The sequence below is a fragment of the Anser brachyrhynchus genome, assembly GCF_964034855.1.
Source record: "Anser brachyrhynchus genome assembly, chromosome: 1".
Lineage (NCBI taxonomy): Eukaryota > Metazoa > Chordata > Aves > Anseriformes > Anatidae > Anser > Anser brachyrhynchus.
In genome coordinates this window covers 106,146,585-106,160,126 of record NC_137694.1, presented here as the reverse complement: position 1 = coordinate 106,160,126, position 13,542 = coordinate 106,146,585, and the positions used below count along the sequence as shown (strand labels likewise).

The 13,542-nt window shown below is 40.6% G+C and overlaps 1 protein-coding gene across 25 annotated transcripts in view; it reads right to left on the bottom strand.

Annotated features, from left to right (window-relative positions):
* Positions 1 to 573: 573 nt before the first annotated feature.
* LOC308176229 (uncharacterized protein) overlaps positions 574 to 13,542 on the bottom strand; it is a 48,554-nt gene continuing 35,585 nt past the window's right edge. For 20 of the 25 annotated variants that reach the window (XR_013938145.1, XR_013938149.1, XR_013938150.1 and 17 more), the window contains 2 exons: positions 4,436 to 4,558; positions 3,518 to 3,982 (listed from right to left, as the gene is read on the bottom strand). The gene's annotated coding sequence lies outside the window, so the exon portion shown is untranslated. Of the gene's footprint in view, positions 3,983 to 4,435; positions 4,559 to 13,542 lie in introns of all 25 variants that reach the window. The other 5 variants (XR_013938168.1, XR_013938169.1, XR_013938170.1 and 2 more) reach the window with 2 other exon arrangements.

Below are 13,542 nucleotides of genomic sequence, written 5' to 3'. Positions count from 1 at the left end.
AAATGTTTAATTTGCAGCCCAGTACTGCCATTCTTTTCGTTCTCTCATATAAACTTAAACTTTCTGCCACATGTTGTGTGACAGTAACAGCAGCTGAGTCCAACAGTTCTTAAGGAATTTTTTACTGTGACCACACAGAAAAAAAAAAAAAAAACAACACCCAAGAACACTGGGAAATTAAAAAAATCTACCTGTGAGTTAACAGCCATATTTCTCAAGTGCAGGGAGTCTGGAGGTGTTCAAACAGCTGAACCACAGAAGGCAGCAGCAGGGGTAATGTACGGAGGAAAAAATGAAAAGAAAAAGCACATACTTATTACTACCTCATGGGTTAGACAGTTCTTCCTAAAGCCAGCCCTCCTTGCATTTTTGCTGAGGTAACTAGACAACCTCTTCACTCCTTGGTTCCGTGATACTAGCCATTTTGTTGTCCATGCTGTAGAAACCCAAGGAAGCCGGTCTCCCGGTTCACAATGAGGAAATGCCTGAGGACCCTATGCTCTGTCCCAGTGTTAGGGAAAGAGGGGAAACACAGAGTTCTGCTGCTGGTTAAATGCACAAAACTCACCAATTTGAATCTGAGGGTACACTCAGTGGCATTACACCAGCTCTTCCCCCTAATTCATCATCTTTAATGATGCATTCCAGATGTCACCTGTGTTTCTGCTTTTCAGCTCTGCAACACAGACACTCTTAGGCAAGTCCATAATCTACAGGAATTTCCCAAACAAAACTTCCTTTCTTCCTTTTTCCTTTACAGATTTTTACTTAGTGCCTTTTCCATTCCCTCTGCCACTCATTGAATGTAGACCATGTTAGAAAGGAATGTTAGCCCAAGTTCATCAGCAGTCATGCTCCATCCACCGCTCTTCCAAGGTGAACAAAAGTGCTTTATGCACTCATCAGCACAGATCTCCCAGTTTGAGGGGATCCTGTGTCTGCTTGGAGCTTCTCAAGAAGTTCTGGATTGTTACCCTCACTGTTTGCCAGCATGTTTCTGCAGTGATTGCCTCTCTCACTTTTCTCCTCCTTTCCCTATCCTGCAGTTCTGGGTTCTGAAGTCATCCTTAGTGAAAGACAACTCTGAGGTCTGAGAGAGGAATACAGGACTGTGAAAGGAAAAAAAAAAAAAAGAAAGAAAGAAAAAAAAAAAGCAGAAGAGGAGGAAAAGCACTATGAGTCCAGGTGGTGAGGAGATGGATCATAGGAAAGTGTCACAGGGAAAGTGAGTTTTGGAAGGGGCCTAGAGGTCATCTAATATGATCTCCTGCTCAAAGAAGGATCAGCTGGTTTGAAAATGAGATCAGACCACGTTGTTCAAGTCTTTATCCAGTCAGGTCACTGAATCACAGAATGGTTGAGGTTGGAAGGGACCTCTGGAGGCTATCTGGTCCAGCCTCCTGGCTCAAGGTGGGACATCTAGAGCGTGTTGCCCAGGACCATGTCCAGGTGGCTTTTGAAGATCTCCAAGGAGGGAGACACCTCAACTTCTCTTGGCAGCCTGTGCCAGGGCTCTATCACCCACACAGTAAAGAAGTGCTTCCTAATGTTTAGACAGAGCCTCTTGTGTTCTAGTTTGTGCCCATTGACTCTTGTCCTGGCACTGGGCACCACTGAAAAGAAGCTGGTTCCATCTTCTTCATACCCTCCCTTCAGGTATTTAATCTCATTGATAAGATCTTCCCTGAGCCTCCTCTTCTCCAGGCTGTCCGTACTTGCTCAGCCTCTCCTCACAGCAGAGGTACTCCAGTTCCTTGATCATCTTAGTGGCCCTCTGCTGGACTCTTTCCAGTATATCCCTGTCAGGGTCATGAAAGACTCCACAGGTTGAGTGAAATTGTACAGCTTTCTCTGGGGAACCTTTCCAACTTTTGATTGACCTCACTGTGAAAAAGCTTTTCTTTATATCTGTGAGAACCTCTCTTGTTTCAATTTATGTCAGTTGTCTCTTTTTTCTCCTGCCATGCACCACTGTGAAGAAGCAGGCTACATTTTCTCAGTAACCAAAGCCTTCTCTTCTCTAGGCTGAACAATCCCCATCCCCTCTGCATCTCCACACAGAATACACGTTCCACCCTCCCGATCAGTTTGGTGTCAGCCTGCTGAACTCTCTCCACTTTGTCAATGTCTTAGTTGTACTGGAGGTCCAATTCTGAGTGCACGCTTGACATGGTCTCACAAGTATTGACTAGAGGAGAATAATCACTTCCCTCAATCTACTAGTAATTCTGCTAATACTGCCCAGGATAGTGGGCCTGTTTTGTTGCCAGGGTATACTGCTGGCTCATGTTCAGCTTGCCGCTTACCAAGACATGCAGGTCATTTTTATCAGAGCTGCTCCCTGGCCAGCCATTTCCTGTCCTTTACTGTTGCCAGAGGTTATTCGTTCCCAGGTGCAAGATTTTGCATTTGTTGTTTTTGCATTTTGTAAACCTTGGTGAATTCCACAGCCTGCCTTGGTCTCTCTGAATGGCCACCCTTACCAACAGCTTATATACTGATCCCCAAGTTTGATGCCATCTGAAAACTTTTAAACACTCCACCACCCTTCCATTGTCATTGATTAAGTCATTAAACAGGACTGGACCTACAGATATAGATACCCATGGAGTCTGCTTTCACCTTCAGGTAGAGTAACACCCATTAAACACTACCCTGCGAGCTCTATCAGTCAGTCAGATTTTTGCCCATCCAGATCATAACATCCTAACTTGGATACTGTAGAATACTGTGGGAGACAGTGTTCAAAGCCTTGCTAAAGCTGAGGTTGATGACATACACTGGTTTTCTCTCATCCACAACCTAAACATTTTATGATAGAAGGTTTTCTGTCAGATTGAGCACAATTCACCTTTGGTAAATCCATGCTGCGAACAGCTTACTCCTCTTCACACGCCCAGAAATCTGTTCCAAAAAGAGCCATTTCAGGAAAAGAAAAGATCAACTGCATAATTTGTCCTGTTCCTTCTGGATAAGATGCAAACAAAAGATGATTGGAGGAGCACTGTTAGGTGCAGAGGTGATGCTGCCTCGCTACATTTTAATTCTAATCTTGTTACAGCTCAGTAACACGGCTCCAGACTGACCAAAGTGACCTATTCAACTCACCTATGACCTATGCACATTTTTGGATACATTGCCATGTCCCACCATTCTCTGTGTTAGATGCAGAGCTGTACCTGAGGCTTTTATGAGCCTGCCTGGCACTGTCCTGACTGTCATCTCCTTCCTTCTTGAAGTTCATAGTCTCCCAGGACAGCTAGGTTTAGATCAAATAATGAACTTGTGTGCAATACACAGAGGTTCATGAGCTATGCCAGGACTTCTGGAGGAAATAACCTTGCTGTATGCAGAGCTAAATAAGCACATATTCAATATGTGCAGTTGGTAATCAATTTTGCTTCTGCTACTGCATTACCTGAGATAAAAAATTGGAAAGCAAAAGAGTTCATATAGCAAATACAGCTGAAAATTACTTCACTAAAAGATCTGTGGATGATCCATGTATGAAGGATACATCTGAAATTATATACTGAGGAGGGTAAAAGTATTTGAAAAGAGCTTTGAGTGAATCCACATGCTTTGTAAAACTGGATATTTTTATACATAAATCCATTTTATTCACAGTTTGACAAGTGACATTCAAATATTTTTGCTAATTGCAGAAAAAAACCAATGCAGTTTTCTGATAAGACTGGAAAAAAAAAAAGACTTCTGAAATCTGCCAATATATTTATTTGTGTTGTTTGGTAATTTTTCTCAGTATTGATACTTGATAATGAGGTGACCAAGTTTTTGATAGAAAAAGGTGTTCTTTACTTCTTGAGTTCAAAGGGAGTCTGCACCTGCCTCACACCGCTTTCAATTCACCACCTCATGCCATTGCCCTCCAAACCAGCACTTCAGAGTTGAATGGCACTCTTGGCAGGTTGCTGGGAGCCTTCTCTTCTTCAGATCTGTAAGTGTGCAGCAGCCAACTGGCCTGCAAGTAGCAGCAAAAAATAGTTAAGTTAAAGAAAGCGCCAAAAAGTTTGGATGCCTATCTGAATGCTAGCTGCTTCCATTAGTAATAATCCATTGTTCAGTGAGAGAGCTAGTGCTAATGACCCCTGTTCAGGAAAGCATTTAAACAGAGGCTTAACTCTGTCCCTATTCAGGCTGGCACTTATGTCTCAGTTTAAGTGCTGTGCTGAATAGATGTGGTTTTTCTGGTGTTTTTTTTTTTCTTTCTTTTTTTTTTTTTTCCTGAATCAGGGCCAATTTCAGTTCATCATCCCTAAGGAACAGATGCATTCTTCTCCACTTTCTGACAAATGTGCAAAAACATGTACTTAATATTTAACATGGAAGGGGGCACAGTCTAGTGTTAAAAGAGGAATCTTCTGTCAGTGCACACATACCTACATGTGCTTCCCTGACACTCGGTGCTGCTCACCTGGTACTTCTCATGGGTGGATGGTGGACGTCACTGTAATCTTCCACCATGTGAACCAAGAGGATGTGTCTCATCAGGTTGGGTTAATGGAGGGCACTTCCTTTTAAATCCATTTTTGCATGCCTATGAAGCAAAAACTAATTTTTGCAAAATGCTGTAAGATTGAGAGGAGAAAGAACTACAAAATATATACTGCAACTTGCAGAGTTAATTGTACTGGCAAAATAAATGCTGTTTATGCTCAGCACAAGCAGAGGAGGAAGGAAACAGGAAGATTAATTAAAAGTTTTCTACGTGGTAAACATGAGGACTAAAATCCATGGAGATGATCTCGGTTCCTCTGGAAAAAAAAAGTTGTCCTAATATTTTCAGCTTGGATATAAATCAAAAGCATCTCTGTCACTAAGAGGCTAAAATCATGTTAAAAGGAAGCTGGACGTTTTCCTTAAATTTCATCAGGATCATCATTTAACATGGGAAGGAAGAAGGAGAGTAAGAGAAAGGTATCCCTAAGGTCACTGGAATTGATGTGATAGAAGAGCTTTGATATCAGCTGCAGGGAGCCTGGAAAAGTGAAATCCATATCAAATGCTAACATTGGGCTATGACAATGTTTTCATTGCATTCAATGTATTTCACAAGGTTAAACTATGTAAATATATGGGCTGATTTTTCCCTCGATACAGGGTGCGGTGTGCAAAGCCTAAGGAATTTGGGGTAGCATTTTCTCATATATGATCTAGTAGACATCTTTTCTTTCATATTATAAACATATTATTACAAATAGGTGGTGAATAGACCTTTATATTTTCTTGCATTACTTTAAAAAAAAAATGAATTGTTATCAGATTTAATGATATGATAAGCTTTAAAGTTCCCCTGGGAAGCTACCACAGCCATACTGATTTACATAAGCATTTTCCTACACATAATACAGCATGCAAGCTCTCTGATCTCATTATTCATTAGAAAATTAATGATATCTCTCAAATGTGAAAGCAGACCGGTTCTGCAGAGAGTGCTGGAAATTGGCTAGTTCTCGACGCGGTAGTCATTTTCAATTTACTGGCTTGAAAAAAAGATGCTTTTAAGCAAATAAAAGGGTGCTGACATCAAACAGATACTTGTCTTGCTGCCAGGGAACGAGATGCCTTTTAAGGCAGGAAGGTGGGACTTGAGTGATGTGAATAGGAAGAAAAGAAAACAAGCCAGTCAGAGTTAAGCAGCTCTGCCCCATTCATGAAAAATGTCTAGGCTCATTTCCTCATTGCCAAAGGTCTTTTTTGCTTAAATTCTAAAGCCTGTGCTCTGTTCCTGCCAATAATAAATAGCAGCCTGTTGTTAGAAAAAGTGCAAACTATGGTGTGTTTTTTAAGTGCTTTCCCCCAAGCTACATAAATTGTGGCATCCCACAGATCAAGAGACAATGTTAATAAACCCCTCAAAACTTTGCTGATAACTATATCCTGAAATTGAGACTGTTTGAGTTTGTTGCAGAACAAGCTATGGTATATCCCCTCATGGGGAGCAAACGCTCCTCATCAAGGATGGCATGAATTGCCATCTGACTGACAAGATTAAGATCTGATTTTTATCCTGGCTCTATTTAGACGATAGGGCCAGCAATTAACAAAGGCTAAATCCGCTATATGAGTCTGCTAGTTTTAAGTATGACTAACAAACAGTATGATTGCTTCTGTCACCGCAGTGACACAACTGTCAGGGCAGTGGTGGGGGTAGGGGGCCTTTGCTGCACACCCTGTTCAAAGTGGAACACCTTTCTGTCCATCTCTTACAAAGAAATGAATGAAACATATGCCTGCTGCTTGTTGAAGTGGATACAGTCTTTCTCTCTGCAATTTGATTGCTGCTTTTTAATGCAATTCATAGCTCAGATAGCAAAAGAAATTGTTCTGGGGTGTGGTAGAAAAGGGATATTAGACATGCACTGCAACATCCTGTTTTGGAACTGGTTTAATATGAGGCTCACAGGCTCAGCATTGCAAAATTCTGCACTCAAGCTGTCACTTGCCAAATTTTTTGCACATTGTTTTCTTTTTTTTTTTTTTTTTCTCTCTCTCTTTTCCTGTGATCAGTAGCAACATAAAAGGAAACATCTGGTTTTACAGTGTTCGAATTAGGGGATGCCGTAGGAAAAACCCGCCAAGGCAACATCAGACTTGAAACAACAAGGCAGCGTGAGAATTTGTGCACTTTGCAAACTCTTCCAGTAGGGAACCAGAAATCTGCCACAGTGGCAAGAATCCCACCAGGCTTCTACCAGCGCAGAAATAGAACTACTGTTGCACTGATGGTTTAACCATATCGTCAGTTGGCATCATATTGAACAAATACAAGATGCAAAAGAATTAAACAAATTAAAAATCTTCTAGTTATAGCTGTCACCTGAGTGGCAGTTATGGTTTGGAGAACAAGACTTGTACATGTTTTCTGAGTTGAGATAAATGCCCTCCAAGGGAAACAAGGATTCTATCAGAGAATTTTTCTATTGAGGTCTAATGAATATATGCTTGATTTTCAAATTAAAATCTCTGATGGGTTATTATTAATAATTTGAGCTATTAGGCTAAAATATCAAGACATGTTTGGAGAGAGAAAGAAAGATTTCCATTCTGGAAGGAAAGAAAAAATTCATTTCTTCTTACATATTTCACCTGCTGCAAGACTCTTACATGGAGGCTCTCACATCTTGCACCAGAAACTACTGTGCATGAAATAAAATTCTCTTAGCCATAGGATAAATCTATGAAGCCCCAAATCTTTCATCTGAGAACAATGTGGTCAACATGTACAAATATCTGGAGAGGGCTTATGGTCTGGAAGAACAAGGGAAGTGTCCCACTCAAAGCAGCAGTTGTATCAAGATCACTCATTGACCTGCCTGACCTGTTGGGTACCAGAACAGAATAATTTAAAGATATGTTACAAGCAAGGCTGTGAACCTTCATGCTAACCATGGCATGAACCTTTCCCTGCCCCAGAGATCTTACAGACGAAAAACAGACACAGAGAGCCCAATAGTGTGACCAGTTATACTATGAGGATGCCTTTAAATGGAACATTATTGTTAAGAATGCTCCTAGGACTGATGAAATCAAGGCTTCCTCTATAAATCTCAGAAAATGCATCTGAAAGAAGCGTGCACTATCTTGCCTTTTAGTGATTAGTTGTACCTGCCATGATGGCAGGAGACACGTATAATGATACACCCAAAGGGAGGGAAGATTAAGGAGCAAAAGCAGTTAAAAAAATGAAAATGACAACCAAATATACCATGTATAAAATCAATAGGACATGCTTTATCTCTCTGGAAATAACGTTATGGATATTGAACACAACTCACCATAGAAGAATTATGAATTATTATAATAGTCCTGAAAATGTAAACAGCAAGAAAACTATGCAAGCTCCAAAGAATTTTCAAAGGAAGGCAAGCGATAAGGGCCGTGAGATGATAGAAGCCCATGAAGAGGGAGGAGGATACATTCTGCTTTTTTTGCCAAGTGACCACAGAGTTGGTAAAAGCAGTCTTAGCGGAATGGGTGAATATGGGGAAAAGATTCACATGTGAATCAAGTAAGGTACTGAAAAGCTGTAGCTAGCTTCAGGGAGATTCACTTGTCTCCAGGGACAGACCTAAAACTTAATTGTTAAAGATAGCCTTAAAGACACGATATGGCTCTGGATGAATGACCTATAGGTTTCTACAGATTTCTACAGTTGAGAAAAGTCTCAATGAAAACTCACTCTGAAGACAGTGCCCAGTGAAAATGGGTCACTCAAATCTCGGAAAACCCTAGAAGACAACATGAAGGTTATGAACCAAGGCCAGGTATGTCCTGAAATTAGCATTTTGTTTTCTTCTAAGAGTCACAAAATGATTCAAAACTCTTAATAAAATCCTGGTTATAAGTTTTCTTCAATGGGTTTCACTCTGTGCCTTCTAGATTTCCCAACTAATGCATGAAGATCTGGTAAACCCAAAGGAATTCTAATTAATACTAATATAATTTCCCAACAGTTTGTCTAGAAATCAAGACAAACCCTTGGGTGGCTACAGCACAAAGCAAGACTGAAAATTGAAGGCAATGGGTAGGTTTCACACAGAATCACCAACATCACTTGGAGGGTTAGTATTACCTTGTGTTATTTCCCATGGAGGCATTTTCTTATGGAGGGGTGTAAACACTTGTCTCTTTGGCAATAAGCAAGCCATGGACAGACACTGACTCATGGCAAATGCACACTGTCAAATTTCTAGTTTAGTGCCCGGGTTTGGAGTCTGGATGCTAGTGCTCTGCTGTGAGCTACAGTTTTAAGATGGGTGCCTAAATCCACACTTCTGCTTCTAAAAGCAGGTACTTAAGATTCTAAAATTAGGTCTGCATAATTATCCTTTGGAAAGCAGTTTTTAAACTGTGCAGCTGACACTTGGGAATTCCAAGTGGCTGATCAAACTGAATAGAAAACTGTAGCTATAAAGTAAATGAGCGACCAGACTATATTGAAAACACTAGCTTATTATGACGAGAAAAACCAGTAGCACTTTTCCCATGATCACCCTTCAGCACTCAGATTTCCACAGTACGAAGTCCAATGAAGACAAGGAGCATTTCGTCCAGTACCTCACATCTGGATGTTGATCTATGCTGCAGTTTGTTTTGCATTTTTATTAAGTTTAACCTTTTATTTTGGTGGGATATTCTCTTTAATTTTCAAGGCATTATGATGCAACTTGTGTATTCAGGAAGCTATTAACCACAAATTTCTGATTCTGGGGAAAGAGAAGGGAGGTCAAAGTTACTGGAAATTGAGATTTAGGGAAAAAAGTGTGGATATTAGTTGAAGAAATCAGAAAGCATTGTTATATGAAAAACACTGAAAAGAAGAAAACTCTTCATGTGGTCTGCATGTGGAAATGTGTTTTTGGGAGTGTTTCACGAACTTACTCTCTCTTGAGGTAGTTATACCTGTGATATATGCCTGGTACAAGCAAAGTAAGTTTCACACAAAGAGTAAAAGTTGAAATATGCATTTATAATTGCAGAGTTAATTCCAAAAATAGTAAAATCTACTATCAGTTTTATTATTGCTATAGCTGGTGTGATCACTGCTTTAAGAAGCCTCTTGCCTTTAGTCTTGATCTAAAGGCAAGTCTGAGCCCAGTTTCATCACACATCTGTGGTATAGCATAAAGCTAGAGAGCAGCAACACACAGTACCTGATCTGGTATAGACTCTGCTTGTACAAGAACAAGCTCTTAACAACTTCTAATGTATTTGAACTGACAAGGTGAGATGACACAATGCTTATCTTGGTGTTCTGTGGATGTAGCATTTGTGATCCGATATTGCAAGTTTTTAAAGCAAGGTTCATTGCAGTGTCAAACTACAACCAGAGATGTATAGTTTCAGATGAGCTGAATGATGGAGATAACTTTTCGTTCAGAACAAGGTAAGACAGATCAGAACACTAGAATTCTCAAGAAACCCATGTTTCTCTCTGTTGGAGAAGCCTACACAGCTAGCTCATGTTATATTATATTACATCACACCATATTATATTATAATTACATAATACTTTTTACATTGCATTACAAAAAGTTTATGCGTCATAGAAAGATGAAATTCACCATGACTGATCAGTTAAAATAGCCATTAAACAAACACATATGTGCACAAGCACACAGCAATAGGAGAATGCTAAATATGATGCGAGGTGATGGACCTCCTACGATAACATTTTTGCCTTTTCCATATTTTACCACATTTTTACCTTTTACCATAGGCAAAATTTGTGTCTTCCTACAAGTTTTCAAGATGTCTGTAGAAAAGCCAGAGGTAAAGACCTAGTTTCTGAGCAGAGCTAGCAAAAAAATTTCCAGCAGCATATTTTTATCTCAAAAGGTGTCATTTCATCAAAATTTAAATTTTCCACTGAAACTTGCCAGTTTGACAATGTTGCCATGCCAAAACCCACACAGAATTAAAAGAAATGTTTTAATAAGATCAAACCTCTTCCGTACTGGAACAACAACTAATTTTTCTCCTTTAAAAGGAGTTTTGTTTTTGTAATTTCAAGACATCAAAAACAGAAGTAAATGCTTACATTTTATCTTTCAACATGTGTGTAACTCCAAAATATATTTTTTCAATTGCTCTGTTTCACTACTTTTTGTTGTTGTTGTTGTTCTTTGATAGGTAAGAGAGAAATCAAATACATAGTGGCAATTTGGCATGTCTCCAGTGATGGATGTCAAGGAGTCCTATCAGTAGTTCTTCTAGGACAATATGGAAAGTCAGAACCATGCAGTTCTCCCACTTTCTCTCATCACATTGTATTTCTCACAGATTTTGAAGACTAATTCTATTAGCACATCCTCAGAGAAGATTTTGGGAGGCCAGGAATCTTGGAAGACCCTTGGAATCGATTGTCAGTGAAAATCTGTATGAGCTCTGTGCCTAGAGGATTTCAACGGCTCCAGACTCTCAACCATTTGCATGGAAAAGGACACTCATTTGGGGGGAATTTAGCTCTTTGTGAAGAGTTTATGTGACAGTTCTGCAAATCTCTCTTTTCTACCAGGCCTTTTGGGACCTCTTCATGAGATCATTTCATACGTCAGAAATTGTCCTTCCTTTGAAAACTTTGTTGTTTGAAGGGGACTACTCACTCCACTTGAGCTCCTCTTTTCCTTGAAAGTCAGTAGGCCTCACAGCTTCAAGCCAGCTAAACAGTACCACACATCAGCAGACCTCCGTGCCCAAGCAAAGTACAGATCACAGACAAGGAAGACATCAGCAGAGCATAACCTGGTGCTGGCCCTTTACCAAAAATTAATTCCATCCCTGAAGGGCACAATAACAAAACACACTGCCTTTCAAAAGGGCCATCTACACAGCACTACACTAGGCCATATGGAGATAATCAAACCAGCCTGCAAGGCGGTCAGGATATCCAAAGCAATCTACCTTCTACAGTGCGGTGCTCAGCCCAGGCTCACACAACCTTCCTATCAAAGAAATCCAGTCCTCTGAGCAGGGCCAATAAAACTGAAGAGGAGGGTAAGGTGTATGGTCTGTACCAGGCCTGACACCCATGCTGACTTAAGTTGTGGGATTCTTCTGCACTGCACTGTATCACATGATTTTAGCTCTTCTGAGACTAGTACATCAGTAAAAAGGACACTGGGGCACCACCACCATCCATGCACTTGGGCACAAACAACTGACAAATGAAAGCAGTAGGTCTTCTCACATGCAACGTGCGTGACTGCATTTCATCCCTTTTGACTTGTCAACAGCTATAGCTAATAATGCCCTCTTTGGCTATTACCAGCACCATAGCAAATATGCACTGTATGATGTGTGCAGTGCTCTTGTAAAGGTTTTTTTGTGCTCAGTTTAGCAGAGATGATTCTACTGGTATGAGCTGCAACAGCAATAAAAACTAGACACTTTTAGATAATATCATTGATGGCTGTTGTATAGTTAACACTAACTGGGTTCCTAAATAATGGGGGAGGGGGGGGGGGGTGCAGGAAGGGCAAAATTCTTGTAGCAACAGGATGTAATTGGTGGGGGTTAGACCATTCTTTAATTTGTCACTTAATACTCCCATGAAATTGATTGCTTGGGGCATATCAGAGAGCAAAAGAAGTTGCTGGAAAAGATGTTTCCCAAACTTCTATTCCTGTGACTTGCTCCACTGAAGCCAATGAAAATACCCACATCAGTAGCGGAGTTGTGAAATCTGTTTCTTCCTTTTGATTAAATTAGACAGAGAGGAACGTATGCTACAGGATGATAGTATCGATTCTCCAAAGCCAGCCACTTCTCCCTTGATATTTGACATGTTGGCTGGGTATTTTTGCAAGATTTCTTGTCTCAGCAACCTTTAGTCAGTCAGTGGGAACTGGGAACAAAGACAACCAGGAAAGTGATGGTACCGTTGTTTCCCTCTTTGAATTAAAGTCATCTGAAAGGCTAGCTGATGGCTCAGAGTACGATGCTGAACTGTGTATTGCTCCATAACAAGAACAGCAAGCCTGAGAGTGTTTGCCTCCGCTGCAATTCAATCAGAGTGCCTTGCAGCTCGAATTGCTACCATTTTGTGGGTCACTACCTCCTCCAATATTCTGTGTGCCCTCTCTTGTTTTCTTTTCATTTGCTATGCAGGCTCGCAGACCTTCCTGCTAGGTTTTACTTGGGAGGCCCAGAACCCCTGTTCTGCAAATCCTAACAGGACCTTGATGGATGCTAATGTCTCTGCCTTTCATATCATTTTACCAGTGAATCCTTTGATCTGTCAGCAGTCTTTATATCAATGCAGTCATCTCATAAAATGGAAAATATGACAAAAATATCTGTTGTGTTAACATAGAGTATTCCCCCCACCCCTCATAAAAATGCAGCATTAGGGAGTTTACTTCAACATCTAGCAGCCAGATGTACTGTGAGGGTAGAACTGGGAGCTAAAACTTTATTTCTTTTTCCTTTCTTAAAAAAAAAAGCAGTCTGGTAAAGGAACTTGTAAAGCAACAAGTACTGTACATTATGATTCAGAGCAGCAAGGGACAGCTGGAGGGACTTGATTGGCTCCAGCCCAGTGAAACAGAGGCTTCTTGTGACCAGCTGCTGTGCTGCAGCATGAATGACAAGGGTAATAATTGATTACTAACTGGCAGCTCAAAAGGAAGAAAGAATTAACAAGAGTGATGAGGTGCTTTACAGCTTGGTAACTGTAAAACCAGTAGAACAATTAGGGGAAAAAGAAAGGGTTTTCACTTCTTACCTTAGAGTTACAAGGACAGTGCTAGTTATTGTAAATTGCATGACAAGCAAGCCAGAGGGGCAGGTCAGTGAGTTATATGGGGACTTTGCCTGCACAAGGTCCTGCAAAATCATTCAGCAGATTTACCAGGAGCGCCTAAAACTCAGTCAAAAGCATCCAGCCATACCAATTACATTGGTAGTCAAGAAAAGGTCTCTGAGCCGTCAGCCATAATATCATAGTAGATCTGAAACCCCCAGCGAATGGTGCATTGTGACAAACCAATTATTTGCCTTTCAGTGGGTGCTCGATGG